At 38.8% G+C, this 17336-nt stretch overlaps 1 pseudogene; it reads right to left on the reverse strand.

The window, feature by feature from the left end:
* Nucleotides 1-233: 233 nt before the first annotated feature.
* LOC102493587 (26S proteasome regulatory subunit 4 pseudogene) overlaps nucleotides 234-17336 on the reverse strand; it is a 36556-nt pseudogene continuing 19453 nt past the window's right edge.

Here is a 17336-nt window from a genome sequence, read left to right on the forward strand (position 1 = left end):
CAACCCCATTTCTCACCAAGGTCAGGAAAACTGCCAACCACTTTCTTGAAGGCAATGGTGGTTCACTGGAGATAGAACCCCCTCAGAGGTGCCTTCTTGTTTCTTTTTTTTTCTTTTACTTTTTTTTTTTTTTAAGAATTATTTGTTTATTTAATTCCATTTGTTATTATTTTTTAATTTGACCAGAGAAAGAGAAAAAGGGAAAGTGAGAAAGCAAGCCATGGCTGGCTGTGTCAGAGTCCATCATCCCCAAAAACTTGCCACCTGCCAGGCTTTAACCACCACACCACCCACTGCTCCCAGCCTTCTTGTTTCTTACAAAGAACATTTTCTTTAGATTTTTTGAAGTTACTTTGATTCTGAATTCTCTCAAGGCCATCAGACCAGCTTCTGTACAAATTGCCTTGATGTTGGCACCAGACAGGTCATCCTGGGTTATGCCATTGGCCAGCATCATCCTGCTTGTGTGAATCTGAAATATGTGCTTCTTTGTCTTTTCATCAGGCAGAGAGATCTCTATCTTCCTGTCAATGCCACCTGGTCTGGTAAGCACTGGATCCAAAATCTCTATTTGGTTTGTGGCCATAATAGCTTTCACATCTTCCCTTGAATCAAATCTATCCAGCTGGCTCAACAGTCTTAACATTGTTTGCTGAATTTCTCTTTAACCACCAGAATTTGAGTCATGTCTTTTGGTCCCAATGGCATTAATTTCATCAATAAACACAATGGATGGTGCATGCTCTTCAGCAACTTGAAAGAGTTCCCGTACAAGTTTGGGTCCATCGTCCAAGTACTTCTGAATAAGTTCAGAGCCAACAACTCTTAAGAAAGTGGCTGAAGTTTTGTTTGCAACTTCTTTGGTTAACAAAGTTTTACCTGTACCAGGTGGAACATAGAGACTGATGCCCTTATGGGGCTTTATACCCATTTCTTCACAGTATTCAGAATGGGTGAGAGGAAGCTCCACAGATTCCCTAATCTCCTGGATTTGGTTGTCCAACTCCCTAACATTGGTGTAGGTCTCCTACAGGGCCTTTTTCACCTTCATCACTATGACCAGGATATCCATGTCATCCATTAGCACACCATCACTGCATGCACCTTGTGGTTGAACAGGACTGGGCAGTCCAATTACAACAGATCCTTGTCTACAAGTGAAAGAATGCTGACATAGTGTTCTGAGTTCAAAGATGTAGACACTACGGCATGATTGTCATTAACAATGTTTTCCAAGGTTCCTACCGACGTCAGGGTCCCCCTCACATCATCCACCTTTATCTTTCCTCCTCTTGCTTTTCTTCTAATGGTTTTATCTGTTCCTGATTTCTAATGAATTCTTCATGAGAAAGGTGGTCATTAGTTCTAATTTCAATAATTTTAACTGGCGCTGTGTGTGAGGTGTCATCAGTGGCAGTTTGCTGGCAGCACCTGGTCTCTTTGTTTTCTACTCCACCCCCACTTTAGTTGGGACAGGAGGTTCATACTTCTTCTTCTTGTCCTTGTCATCCTTCTTGCCACCTCCAAGACCATGACCACCACTCTGACTTTGACCTATCTTGCTTCAGCTGCTCTCTTGCTCTTTCTTAACATAGGACCTTTGAATTTACTGTTTCCTCTACCCAGGATTCTCTATTCCCATTCCCCACATGACTATCCTATTCTCATCCCTTTTTTTAAATCATGTATTTATTTCTTCCATGAGAGAGAGACACACACCCAACAGGTCATTGTGCCACAATCCACCCCCAATCTCAGTATGTCTAGGGTGCAGAGGGAGGCCCTGGGACACAAACCCAGAACCTTCTCATGTGGGTCCAGTGTCACATTGTGTTCCCACTGTGCCACTGGCTGGCCCCACTATTTTCAGCCATTGACCCTTACATTAAAGATCAGCAAAAGAAGTCCTCTACCCTTTATCCATATTTTATTTCCTAGCTTTTTTTGCTTCCTTCATATACTTAGTAGATTTTGCAATTATCTTTATTTGTGTATTCATTGCTATCAGTTTCAGCCTCTGAGAAAGATAAACCACATGGGACTCATTCTTTTCCTTTCCACCATTGTATTCTCAGTACCTAACAAAAAGTAAATACTGGGGACCAGTAGATGGTATAATGGTCACATTGCTGGACTCCTACTTGGCTGACTGCAGTTCAAGTCCCAGACATGGTAGCTTCAAGCTCATGCTGGGAGAATGTGTGTGTGTGTGTGGGTGTGTGTGTGTGTGTGCCCAAAATCCTAAGAGGAGAATCGAGGAGACGAGATTGTGGCATAGTCAAGACCTTGGGGAGTAATTTCTCACTCTCTCTCTCTCTCTCTCATAATTTCTCACTTTCTGTTTCTCTCTCTCTTTCTCTCTCCAGTGAGTACATGTGCCATATAGCAAAAAATCTCTCTACAAAAAAATTTGAAAAGTAAATACTTGCCCAGTGCCTTACAGTGGCACAGCTGTAAAGTATTACTGCATGTGGGTCCACATGGAAGGCCCAGGTTCAGATCCCAGGTCAGCCTGAACAGGCTGGGTATTGTAACACATGCCCATAATTCTAGCTGACTGGAAGGCTGAGACAGAAGTTGCAGCAGTGAAATCCTATAGAAAATATCTTTCCTTTTTCTCCCTGTTTCTCATAAAAAGTAGAAATAGTCTCTAAATATTTGTTGATTAATATAATACTTGACCACTTGGATAGAATTTTTTAAAAGAATTATTTATTTAATTTCATTTGTTATAATTATTTTTTAATTTGATCAGAGAGTGACAGAGAAAAAGGGAAAGTGAGAAAGCAAATCATGAGGTCCAGGACTCTAACCACAGTTGGCCATGTGGGAATCCAGTGCCTTTAATCATCATGCCACTTGCCAGCCCCCTGGGTAGAATTTTTTAAAACAAAATTTGACTTCTCCTCATGCTCAAAAAGAAATTTTAAAGATGCACAGAAAGAATTAAATTTTATCAATATAGGCAATCAAAGCTGATCATAATAGATTATTAATCTTTTGACATAAAAAATAATTGTGTGTACTGGACTGAATATACAGTTCATTGTATTCATTTTTGGTATTACTTTCTTGTTATCTTTGTTATCACGTTTAATTATGTCTACAAAGTTTGTTTTTTTCCTCCCCCTTTTATCCCCTGCTTTGCAAATATCCCAACACAGTTTCATTCTATGCTCATACAGTAAAATTTCACATGCAGATAACATCATCATCATCTTCCAAAAATCCCAGGAACAGCCTTCATATGGATTCAGTGGGCCATGGAACATGGCTTTCAGGCTGGCTTTGATGGCGAGGCTAGGGACCCTCTTCTGACAGCTACATGGCTTCCTTCCCCTTCAACAATTCAACACCATCAAGAAGGAGAGAAAAAGGCAGAGAGAGAGCAAGCTTAAAATCTTCCAGCTTGTTTCTGCCAGAACACATCAGTTCCAGGTCATGTTTCTGCAGCTCGTGTGTCACGAAGCAAGCATGAGCTGTCAATATGGAGAACAGAGAAGCTCCTTTGACAGATCCCATGTCTACATTCCAGACCCATTACAGCAGAAGGACTTGTTGTTCCCCCCGAATGAGCTGCCTCCCCCCGAGCTAGATCTCCCAGCTGCAGACATCGTCGGTATCAAGCCCCAGAAGAGGCTGTGTCTCTGCTTGTCATATATATTCATAGGACAGAGCTGCTTTATAACAGGGTTGGGGTTAGGGGGTGAGGAGGGACAAACATGCAGAAACACAGCTCATCTCCCCAGAAGGTGTCACCTGTCATTTCACATTCTCACCACATAATCGTATTCAGTTTAAACCTGGAATCATAAAACATGAACTTTAAAATTAACTTCCTTTTTAGTCTTATGCTCAAAATTCTGAAAGTAGCTTTCAAAAAATAGGTAAACAAAATTTTTATTGAAAACTATAAACTCTTCCAAATTATTTATTACCTTTGATTTTGTCGAGTTGTCAGAAAAGCCATGATGCATTTTGTCATAGAGAGACAGAAAAATATGTCATGACTTTTCCGACAACCCAATAGTTTACTTTCTGGATATGAGGGATTTGGGGAAGAAAGCAAATTCATTCATTAATTCTAAAATAAAGGGAGAACGGAATATCCATTTGACAATAGGAATATAGCTTAGAGATCCTTGTGCATTCTCTACCAATTTGCCAATAAAATTCTACAAAATGCAGAAAGAAATATAAATTTCCTACAGTGTTCAGAGCTGGTATAAATAATCAAGCTACTGGCAGAATCTATGGGAAATTTTTATTAATTATAAGGGTGGTAGAATTGGGAGTATAAATAATCAAGCAGAATCTATGGGAATTTTTTATTAATTATAAGGGTGGTAGAATTGGGCCATGAAACACAATTTGTGACCTTCTAATTCTTCCCTCCAGAAAGACAGCAAATCTGGTATTCCATCAATCATCCCCACTGGGTCTCGCTGACCCAGCTGGTGAGGTCTAAACAGTCAAAACATGGGGTACTGTCTCTATCATGGGGTGGCAAGAGTGAATGGGGTTGTGATTGATTAATGGTAAAGAAGGGCTTGGTAGAAATGAATGACGGAGGGGAAATACTGCATTTGATACTGGCAGTGATATTTTTGCACATATTCCAGAGGTCAGGGTGACACAGCAGCTCACCACAATCCAGCAGTCACCCAGCACATTGGATGGAAATGTATCAGGTTCAAGAAGCTGACCTTAGAGTTATGCTTAAGATCCTTGCTTCCTTCCAGGATAAAATAATACATTCTACCATTGAATAATTTCTTATGCCAGTCACATTCTTGGCAATGGGTAGACAACCTGCCTTTAAGTTTTACATTTAAGTGGGAAATAATAGCTTCTTATAAATGCTATCCCCCCCAAAAAATTAAATCTACATGAGGAAGTGGGAATGGGATCTAGTAAGGCCTGAGAAACACTTGAAGAAAGTGAGGCATCAGGCCAATGGAAAGGCCAGGGAAGAGAATTATAGAACAACAAAATTTTTTTAAAAGTCAAGGCAGAAATGAATTCAGAACTCCACCAGCCACGTGGCATAGTGATTTAGGCAATTGTATCCCACATGGCCAAATATATATTTCAAGTCCTGACCTGAAAGCCTGGAAAATATTCCAGGTGCTTTTGTGTGCCTGCTCAAAATCCCAAGAGGAGAAGAAAGGAGAAGGGATTATGGAATGGCTATTGCCCTGGGATGGAGTAATCTCTCACTTTTCCTCTCTCTTTTTTTCTCTCTCTCTATTTCTCTGATGAGCACACAATCCCCAATAGCAAAAACAAACAAATAAAAACAAAAACAACAAAAGAAAAGAAATGAATTTAGAGCCTGTGTGATTGGAGCAGAGTAATCCAGGGAAAGATGTCAGCAGAAGAGAGAAGACAGGTTGCCAGTGAACAGATAATGGAGCATTTGGATCTTATTCCAAGTGTGAGTGGTGGGATTTGAAAGGAGGAATGACATAATCAGGTTTACATAACTTAAAGATCATTGTGACTACTCTGTTGAGGATTTTCAGAAGGTGAGCAAAAGTGGGAGAGGCAAACCAATTAGGAAGCTATTCTGACACTCCAGTCTGGAGATGGGGATGTCACGGATTTGAATATTATCTGTGCAGATATTAGATAGCATATTCAGGGTGTAATTTGAAGGCATAGGTGTTAATATGTGCTGATAAGTTGGAGGTAGCATGTGACAGGAAGAGAAATATTAAAAATGACTCCTCATCTTTGGACCAAAGCTACTGAGTGAAAGATTGTTTTGTTTATTGAGATGAAAACATCTAGGGAAGAAAATAGTTCAGAAGGTTAAAAAGAGTCTAAATTTTGTTTGGGGTATATTTCATTTCAGCTGTCCTTTAGGAATGCAGTCTGAGGAGTGTGTGTATGTGTGTGTGTAGCAGGTAAGAAATTTGTACAGAAGATATGAATTCATGGTTACCAGTATAGAGTTGGAATTTAAAGCCACGTGACTGGGTCAGATAATCTGAGAATGAAGGTTGATCTAGAAGAGAAGACAGCCAAGGCCTGGGCCTAGGACACTCTAGAGTTCAGTTAAGGAGAGGAACCAGAACAGGAAGTAAGGTGTAAGAGGGGCCTAAAGAGGAAGATAGCTGAAGATAGGTTCCCACATGCTGCCAAGAACTTAAGATGAGCTCCAGGAGCCAACCATCATCAACCTTCTACTCAACCTTCAAGATGCAGACAGCTAACCTTAGAATGGTTTCCTATAAGAGTGGGCCAAAAACTGGTAGCAATAGGTTCAAGAGAGAAAGGGTGGAGGGAAAAGGGGACAGCAAGAACAGACCACCTTTTTAAGAAATGTTGCTGTCTAAAGAGAAGCAGAGAGGTGGGACAGTAGCTAAAGAGGGACCCAGGTCTAGCTCCATATATTTTTCTTCTATTATCAGATGAAGGTATAGGGCATGAATGGATAAACCCATCATAGACCAAATTTTGACTTCAACCTTCTTTTTATAATAAAGTATTATTGGAATATAGTGATAGATGTCATAAAGCCCACAAAGCCTAAAACACTATCAAGCTGTTTAGAGAAAAAGTGTGCTGATCTTGGATTAGAAAGATAAGGGGGAAAATAGAAGAACAATTGACTTGGAGAGATGAAGTGAGAGAGGATTCAGAGTATTAGTGAGAGCACTGGCCTTATATAGGAGCAAGGACATTTCCACTTTATAACTGGAGTGAAGTCAGATAGAGCACGGATCATACATTAGTAAACCTTGAGGTAGTCTATTAAGCTGTTTTCTTCTAACCGTTTCTGTGATTTCCATGTAGTAAGTAAAGTCATCTGTTGAGAATGAGGAGCAAAGAAAGTATTGAGATATGAGAAAAGAATCCACTGGGAAAGGGGATGAGTAAGGAGGGATGTACCCAATCATGTGACAGGAGTGTATCTGTATATATCTTCCCTCATTGGAGAATTTGTAAATTAAAGTGACCATCAAACCTCAAATAATTACTAAAGATCAGGGAAAAAAAAGAATACCCTCACTAGGGACTTCAAGAAAAAACAGGAACTAATAATTTATGATGAGATTTTAATGTCTAATAAATCTTAAAATGTACATTCTCAGTGACCTCACAATCCCATTTTCAGGTAATACCTTAATTAAATGTGTAAATTTAAGTGAATAGACAACATCATACAGAAACTTTCATTGCAGTCCTCAGTCAGCAAAGCAAATGATAACAACCCTGATATGCACGGTGATGGTACAACCAGGTTAGTTTTGGTGCACATACGCGATGGCTCTCAGTATATATGCAAATCTTGTTAAGAAACATTGTTTGCAAAAGATTAAGCACAGCAAATCATTTGCATAAAATTTACATTCACAAAACAATGCCTGAAATTTTTTTTTTTTTAGGTTTTTGCCATCGGACATGTATTCTTGCCAGAGAGTGACAAAGGGGGGGAAATTAAAAATCATTCTACAGGGGGTATGGTCACACCACAATCCCTTTTCCTCCATTCTCCTGTTGAAATTTTGGGCATGCATACACACGCAGCAGGTATAATTTTCAAGCTGCAAGGTCTGAGACTTGAACCATGGTCTGCCATGTGGGAGTCCAGAGTCCAGTACCTTAACCACCACACCACCTGCTGGCCCCAACAATGTCATTTATTTATGAACATATATTTAGTAAACATAAAATCATGGACTAGAATCAAAGAAGTCATGATAGCAGTTAATTCTGAGGAGAGAAGCAAGAAGAGAAATATTACCAGGGAAAGATTGATAGGGTATTTTATCTTTACAGGTAATAGTTTATTTCTCAGAGAGAGAGAGGGGCACTCCCAAGAGGTTATTCACAACACAATCCACCCACAGCCTCCACCAGCCATGATCATGGGCATGCTTGTGTGTGGTGGGCATGTACAGAGAGATGTTGGGACATGAACTAAGGACCTTCCCACGTGGGCCCAGCTGCATTACTACTGAGCTGCTCTCTGCTCTCTAAATTATTCTTTAAAAATAGACATAATAACAGTTTATAGATACTTTGTTTTTTATTATTATTTTAGTTTATTTTATACATGTAATCCTATACATCACTTAGCTTATAAATTGAATTTACCCAACATGAATACACCTCATACCAGTCCAGTTGAAGATGTAAAACACATTATCATCAACAGATAATAATCCATTTCTGTGTTTCATAAATGTCTTGCCTCTCTATTTTCCTCCTTAATTTATTTCCTTACACTCTCCCCCTTTTTTCATTCTCTTCCCACATTGTCTCCAGTATTTATAACTATTTTCAATGTTTCTTTGTCCTTTAATCTTTTAGTTTCCACCATAGAGTGTGGACAGTCAGTATATGTTAAGTGGAGATATACAGTATCTCTCTTTCATAACCTGGCTTGCTTCACTCTGCAGTAAATCTTCCATATCCATCCACTTTATGTCAAATGTCAGGGTCCTGCCATTTTTTTATGGCTGAATAGTACTCCATAGAGTATATGTGCTACACTTTTCCAATCCATTCATCTGCTGGTGGACATTTGGGTTGATTCCATGTCATAGCAATTGTGAATAATGCTGCAATAAACAGATGTGCAAGTACTTTTCTGACTGAGCACTCTCCTATCCTTTGGGTAGATACTCAGGAGTAGAATTGTTGGATCATATGATAGTTCTATGTGTAGGTCTTTGAGAAACCTTCATATTGTTCTCCACAGTGACTGGACCAATTTACATTCCCACCAGCACTGTAGGAAAGTTTCCTTTCATCACAATCCTGCCAGCACTTACATTTTTTTATTCTTTTAATCTTCACCATTCTGACTGGATTTAGGTGGTATTTCATTGTGGATGTTGAACATTTTTTCATATGCTTTTTGGCTGTCCATATGTCTTCCTTAGATTTTTGTTCAGCTCGTTTTTCCATCTTTTAATTGGGTTAATCTTTTTTTGGGGGGGGGGAGATAAACTGTTTTCCCGATGTATTCTGGTTATCAGTCCATTATTTGGGGTATAGTTTACAAAATATTTTCCCATTCTGAAGGTTGTTGATTCACACTAACTACTGTGTTTTTTGATGTGCAGAAAATTCTTAATCTGATGTAATCCCACTTATCTATTTTGGAGACTATTGACTGTGTTTTGATGATCTTATTTAAGAAATCTTTGCCTAACTCTAGGAGTTTCCCTAGTGTTTTCCACCAGTAGTTGCATAGTTTGAGATCTTAGGTTAAGATCTTTTAATCACTTTGAGTTGATTTTTGTTAGTTGTGAGAAATAGGGGTTCTGATTCATCTTTCTACTCGTGGATACCCAGTTTTTCCAGCACCATTTGCTAAACAGATTTTCCTTTTCCCACTGGATTGATTGGTATTCCTTGTCAAAAATCAGTCAGCTGTATGTCTTGGTATTTATTTCTGAAGTCTCTATTCTGTTCCTTTGGTTCAGGTGTCTGTTTTTGTGCCAATACCATGCTATTTTCATTAACACAACTTGGTAATATATTTTGAGGTCAGGGAGTGAGACTCTGCCCACTCTTCTTGTGCAAGATTGCTTTGGCAATACAGGGTCTTTTATAATTCCAGACAAATTCTATGATTGAACAATGTCTCTTGTAAATTTATAGGGATTGCATTAAATATGTAGATTAATTTGGGTAGAATTGTCATTTGATTATAGTGATTCCTAATCCAAAAACATGGGCTGTTCTACTTTTTTGTGTCATTTTCAATTTCTTTTTTAAAATTTTCATAGTGTTCCTTGTAGAGGTCTTTGACTTCCTTGGTTAGATTTATTCCTAGGTATCTTACACCTTTTATGGCTATGGTAAGTGGGATAACTTTCTTCAGTTCTGCCTCTGTCTGCTTGTTGTTTGTATACAGAAATGCTATCAATTTTTGTAAGTTGATTTTGTATCCTGCCTCTTTACTCCATTCATTTATTACTTTGAGAAGGTTTTTCATGGATACCCTTGGATTTTCTATATATACAATCATGTCATCTGAAATATAAGTAATTTCAATTCTTTTTTTTCCTATTTGAGTGCTTTTTATTTCATTCTCTTGTCTGATTGCATTGGCTAGGACTTCCAGCACTATATTTAAAAGGAATGTCGAGAATGGGCAGCCTTGTCTTGTAACTGTTTTAGTGGAAGATATTTCAGCTTTTCCCCACTCAGTATAATGTTAGCTATAAATTTTTCTTAGGTGGATTCTACTATGCTGAGAAATGATCCTTCTATGACAACTTTACTTAAAGTCTTAATCATAAAGGGATATTGTATTTTGTCAAATTCTTTTTCTGTTAACATGGTCAACTATGTTTATGTTTTGTATGTGTTGAACCACCCTTGCATCCCTGAAATAAAGGCTACCTGTTCATGATGAATAATCTCTTTTATATTTTGTTGAATACAATTTGCTAGTACCTTGTTGAGAATTTTTACATATATATTCATCAGAGGTATTGGTCTGTAGTTCTCCTTTCTTGTCATATCCTTATCTGTTTTGGGAATGAGGGTGATGTGGCTTCATAAAATGAATATGGGAAGGTTCCTTCCTTTTGGATCATTAGAAATAATTTGAGTATAATGGGGATTACCTTTTCTTTTTTGTATATTCAGAAGTGAAGCCATCAGGACTTGGGCTTTTCTTTGTTGGGAGGTTATTTATTTCTGATTCAATCTCATCGTTTGTTATAAGTCTATTCAGGCTTTCTATGTTCTCTCGAGTCAATCTTGGTAGGCTACACGTGTCCAGGAATTTGTCCATTTTATCCAGGGTTTCTTGTTTTTGGCATATAGTTGTTCATTGTATCCCCTAATGATGTCTTTTATTTCTATTATATCTGTTGTAATATTGCCTGTTTCATTGAGAATTTGATTTATCTGGTTCCTTTCTCTCTTCTTTGCTAGTCTGGCTAATGGTGTGTCACCCTTATGTATCTTTTCAAAGAACCAGCTTTTGCTTTCACTTATTTTCTGCATAATTTATTTTCTATTTTACTTCTTTCTGCTCAAATCTTTATTATTTATTTTCTCCTGGAATTTTTTGGATTTTTTTTCAAGTTCCTGAGGCAGGATGTTAGATTGTCCATTTGCCACTTTTCCTTTTATTATTAAGTGCTTTAATTCTTATGAACTTCCCTCTTATAACTGCTTTTGTGGTGTCCCATAGATTATGGACACTTGTGCACTCATTATCATTTGTTTCCATGGATCTTTTGATTTCAGCCTTAATCTCTTCAGTGGTTGTGAAGTCATTTAGGAGTAGGTTATTTAGTTTTCATATATTTGCATATTTTTGAGAGTTTTTTTTTTTCTGAAATTGATATCAAGTTTAATTCCACCATGGTCAGAGACGATGTTGGGTATAGTTTCTATGAGTCTGAATTCTTAAAGGCTTATTTTGTACACTATCATGTGGTCAGTCTTTGAGAATGTACCATGTGGGGGTGAGAAAAATGTATAATTTGTAGTTGTAGGTATTTGTATTTGTAGTTTATTTGTAGGTGGAAAGTTCTATAGATGTCTGTCAAGTCCATCTGATTTATGGCCTCATTTAGGTCCTGAATCTCTGCTTATTTTTTGTCTCATTGATCTGTCTAAAGGAGATAATGGGGCTTTGAGATCCTGAACAATTAGTGTACTGTAGTCTATCTTTCCTTTTAGATCTACCAGTCTTTCTTTCACATATTTGGGTGCTCCTGAATTGGGTGCATAGATATTTACAAGCATAATATCTTCTTGATGAACTAGCCCTTTTACTGTTATATAATACCCTTCTTTCTCTTTTCTTACAGATTTTGGCTTAAAACCTATTTTGTCTGAAATCAACAGATTTTGGTTTAAAACCTATTTTGTCTGAAATCAGTATTGTAAGTCCACTCTTTGGTTTTTGTTTGCATGGAATATCTGTTTCCAGCCCTTCACTTTTAGTCTGTGTATGTCTTTATCCATGAAGTGGTTTCTTGTAGGAAACAGATGGAGGATTTCTGTTTTGTTGTTGTTGTTGTTGTTTTAATCACTTCTGCCAGTCTGTGTCTCTTGATTGGGTAATTTAAACATAAACATTCAACATTATTATCCATATTTCCAGACTTGTCCTTACTGTTAGATCAGTCATTTGGGGGTTGTTTTTTGTTCTCTGATTTCTGTTTGTTTTTAGTTTTCTTGTTATAGTACTCCCTTCAGAACTTCTTGAAGAGCTGATCTGGAGTTGGTAAATTCTTTCAGGTTTTGTTTATCTGAAAATGTTTTTATCTTTTCTTCTCATATGGAGGATGATCTTGCTAGGTATAGTAATCTTGTTGAAATTGTTTTTCATTGAACAATTTGAATATATTTCCCATTCTTTCCTTGCTTGCATTGTTCCTGATGAGAGGTCTGGTGTTAGCCTGATGGGATAATCTTTATAAGTAACTTAACATTTCTCTCTTGCCAAATTTAGTATCTTGTCTTTGTCTGTAGTTTCGGTCAATTTGGCTATGATGTGCTGTGGAGAAGACCTTGGGTTGATTCTATTTGAGGTACTTTGTGTTTCTTGGTTCTGGGTGACTGACTGCTTCTCTTCTCTAGGCTTGGAAAGTTTTCTTCCAGGATTTCATTGAATAGATTTTCAATGCCCTTATTTCTTCACCTTCTGGGATATCAATTATTTGGATGTTTGGACATTTATGGAATCTAGTATTTCTCTTGCTATCCTCTTTTTTATTTGGTTATTTTCTCTATTATTTTTGGTGATTTTGTTTTTCTAGGTGAGAGGTTTTGTCTTCTATATCTGAGATTAAATCTTCTGCATGGTCTAAACTGCATTTAATGCTTTCAAGGGAGGTTTCTATTTCCTGTATTACCACCTTCATTTCTAACAGTTTCATTTTATTATTTTTTGTGATGTCTATTTTTTTCTTTCAAACTGTAGGAAAACTTCCTCATCACCTATAGCTCGTTGTCTCTTTTCTCTTGCATCTTCTGGAGTTCATTGTCTCTTTTCTCTTGTATTTAGTTTTGTCTGAATTGTTTATCTGACATTTCCAAGACGTCCATTGTACTGTCTGTCTAATGATGAGGAATTGTTATTTTCCCATGGGGGAGAGGTATTTTCCTGGTTTCTCATATTTCTTGTGCCTCTGTGCTGATTTCCGGCCAGCTCATGAATTATATATTTATTTCTAGTTTCTTAGAGTTAATTTTGAGCATTCAAAAGTGTGTGGGAGGATATGATCCATGATCTCTTTGCAGCCTTTTCAGTGATGCTCACCCTTTAACTTGCACTTTTGTCGCTGGGACTGGATATTCCAAATGCCTCCCAGATTCTAGATAACAGCTGTACCTGGGGCAGAGCCACAGGGTTTCAACTGAGGAAGCAAGTATGGGTCATATGGCGTACAATGCACCACCTGCTTCAGAAAACTATGAAGTCTGTAATAAATAGGAGAGAATGGAGATTTCAAGGCAGCCTCTGGCCTTGGTTCACACACTTGTTTCTGCTGTGCAGGAGCTGGGAAGAATGGCAGGGCTCAAGCTAGAAGGTAGAAGGACTGGCACCTGGAGTACATGAAGAGAGTGTGAAGGATCCAAGGTGGTCCTGGCCTCAGTTCACTCACTCACCTCTGCCCCTCAGGATCTGGCAAGAATGACCTATAGATAGTTTGAAAAGACATAAAAACTGGAGCTGAGATGGATTTTTAAAAGATGCTTTTTATTTATTTATTTATTTATTTTGAGAGATTTTTTCGCTATAGGGCACGCACGCTCGCCAGACAGACAGAGAGACAGAAAGCGAGAAATCACCCCCCAGGGGGGATGGTCATGCCACAATCCCTTCTCCTCCATTCTCCTCTCAGGATCTTGGGCACGCAGGCACACGCGCCCGGCATGAGTTCTAAGCCACTGGGTCTGGGACGCGAACCGCGGTCGACTATGTGGGAGTCCAGCGACATAGCCATTGCACTAACTGCTGGCTCCCGGATTTTTAAAAGATGTTAACAGAGTGGGAATTATCATTACAAAAAAACTTAGTGGGTTGGGATGCTGCATGGAGGGATCTACAAGGCCCTTCCTCTGTTGCCTGCCTCCTAAAGGCCTGCCATCAGAGCCCCAAAATTAATCTTATGCGCACACACCCCATCATCACCTGGCTGGCTCCACGTCATCTATTATTTCTCCATTTAGACATGTTTTCTCTTGGAAGTCTTTCCTATTTTGTAGGAATTGTGCTATACTTCCTTTCTTTGCACTTGAAAAATTCTGTGTGCTTCAACCTTGTAGCATTTATCACTCTAGTATAATTTCTTGTTTACCTGTTTGTCTCCCCTCTGAGACTGCTGGCTCCTTAGGGGAGGGCTAGGTAGAATTCATCTTTATAGCTCCAGCTGGCACAGTTCCCAGCCCTGAGCACATGTGTCCTACATTTTCACTGTAGTTTGTAGATCATGGCCCAGTGAATGCAGCGGGGATCTGAGGTGGCAGAGGGCAGAACGAGGGTATTGAATGCCTTAAGATTCCAGCAGGTAACGGTCAAGACAAGCTATCTTTGGAAAACTGAGATGGAACTGAATGTATGTGTTAGAATCATTACCATCTGAAGTTGATTTTCATGGGGAAAAAATAAATTCATTTTATTCTAAAAATTTTGCCAATCGTCAGGCTTGCTTTTCCTCGTTTTATCTAAACATACAAGTAGGGAACCTTGGCTCAGAAATCATTCAACATTGAATTTTTCTTTTATAGCCTCCACCCAAAAACCCTCATTTAATTTTTTCCACATAAAAACACCAAGTCTCAGCCCTATGGAAAGCATCCTATAGACATTCTTTGTTGTTGCCATCTTGTCCAATTTTGGAAAATGTAGAGACCTTATCAGACCTACCTATTTTAGTAATGGGAAAAAGATAGGTAGAGGATGAAGGAGGTGAAACTGAATGAAAGCCACACCCTCCATTAAGCCTACTCTTGAAGCTTCTTTAGTTTTAAAATTATAACTTAATTTTAAGGTCCCTTGGCTTGAGAGAGACTGGTTAGAACATATCAAAATCCATGACTCCCACTCTGAACTGAGTATGTGGATAGGTGTTTTAAACATGATCTCATTCTGTTGCCATCCTCCTGCATCAGCTTCCCCAAGTAGCTGAGACACAGGTGATCACATATCCCTGGCATTTTAGGGTGGGCTAGGAAGTGAACCTGGGTCTCCAGTGTGGCCTCAGCCTGCCAAGCAGCAGTCCAACATGTACTACTATGTCTGGGCCAACCCACACTTATTTCAAGGTGCACAGTGTTTCTGGGACTCAGACATACGGCTGGGTCTAAGCCCACATAGTAGACTGTGAGTTATTTCTGAGTGATTCCACTTTGGCTTGCCCCACATTGGGAAGCACCCTCCTGGAGGAAGTGTGTAGCCCTGTCCTGCCTATTGCTAGCAACCAGGCCACATGACTTTCTTTGACCAATGAAACACAACCAGAAGTGAAAGCACACGCAAGTGTGTGTGTGTGTGTGTCCCAGCAGCAAGTTTTAAGAGGCATTACAACATATCTGTAACAATGGCTCACCTTGTCACCTACCAAGAGAACAGCATGTGCCAGAAAGAGGCCATCCTTTCAGCCTGAATTCTAGAATGAGAAAGATGCATAGAGCCAGCTTGGAGCTGATATATAATGTGAGCAAGAGGGAAAAAAAAAACAATGACAACGAAACTCTTCTTTTTGAAGCCACAAAGATTTTAGGGTTGTTGACTACTGTAATATTTTGAGGTGTCAATTTGACTGGACTAAGATATACTTAGAAAAGCATCATTCTGGGTTTGTGTGTGCAGAGGTGTTTCCCGAAGGGATTAACATGTGAATCTGAGTAGACTAGGTAGATCCACCCTCCATGTGAGTTGGACACCATCCAATCAACTATGATCCTGGGGAGAACAAATACAGACTATGGATGGATTTCTTTGAAGAGATGTCTTGGACATCTGAACTCAAGGCTCATCTGCCTCTGAATTCCAGGATTTATAGCAGCAAGTCACCCCCACCTCCTTGCTACTCAGACTTTCAGCCTCAGACTATGAGTTACACCATCTGCTTCCCTGCCTCTGAGGCCTTAGGATTTGGAACCTAACAGCATCCTGGGATCTCCAGTTTATAGCTGACCTGTTGTGGGGCTTCTCAACAGCCATATCACATGAGCTGATTCCCTCCATATATCTCCTTTTATTTAACTATTCATATCCTATTGGTTCTGTCTCTCTAGAGAACCCTGACTGGTACAGCTACTGTAGTGTAACCTGAAACATGACTGATGGTAAGTTGAAAATACTCCCCACACAGTAGGCCCCAGAGCTGCTTGACGGCTTCCCTACCACCAACAGCAGGTGCTCTGTGGAAGGTGAGAGGGAATTTTCCCTAGTTGGCTTTTCTTCTGCAAGGCCAGCTGTAGCAAATATTCTGTTTCTGTGCAAAAGCTGACAAGATTTCCAGGTCTTTCTTTCTTTTTTTTTTTTCTCTCTCTCTCTCTCTCTCTCTCTCAAAATTTAGAATTTTGGAGGCGCTGGATAAGATCCAGTGTCCCATCTGAGAAAAACATGAACAAATTTCTCACTTGTTTGCAAGTGACCTTTTTAGCTTAAGCAGAACAGATTGTTTCCTATCTTTTTTTATTAATTTTTCTCTTTTTTTAACATTAATATGCTATACATCATTACAGTATACAAAATGAATTTTCCATCCAAAATACACTGTCTGTTGGCTCAATCAAGCACATCAACATACATGTTATCAACAAACAATTTTCCATTTTTTATGTCTTGTAGTACCTTTTTTTTTTTGCCATCCTTGATTTCCTATCCCTAACCCTCTACCATGTCCCACCCTCCTCCCATTGTCTCTGGTATCCATGATCGCTTTCTATGCCTTTCTCCCATTTATTTGATTTGCTAATGAACTTAATTTGTCTAAATATTTGCAATAGCAAGCACAGCTGATACATACATACACAAGAACCCATGTCTGACTTTAGGCATAAACCTCAGTGAGTAGAATGAACGTACTATAAAATAGGACCTAGCTGGGGCTATATAGCTTACTGTGGTCATCAAATACACATGGTAATAGTATTAGTATTTTTTTTTCCGAAAAAAATTTTTTTTAAATTTACATTCATTCCCTGAGCATCATCACAACATACTAAATGTGGTTTCCCTTCTAGAGAAACTGCATAGTGGCTTAATCATGCATGTTGTCATCAATAAAATTCCATTTCTACTTTCATATATATATGTTTTTAACCCCATGTCTGACCCTCTGCCCTATTCCACTCTCTTATTACACTATCTCTGCTGTCTACAGTTGTCT

The sequence above is a fragment of the Tupaia chinensis genome, unplaced genomic scaffold, assembly GCF_000334495.1.
Source record: "Tupaia chinensis unplaced genomic scaffold, TupChi_1.0 Scaffold000549_1, whole genome shotgun sequence".
Taxonomy (NCBI): Eukaryota; Metazoa; Chordata; class Mammalia; order Scandentia; family Tupaiidae; genus Tupaia; species Tupaia belangeri.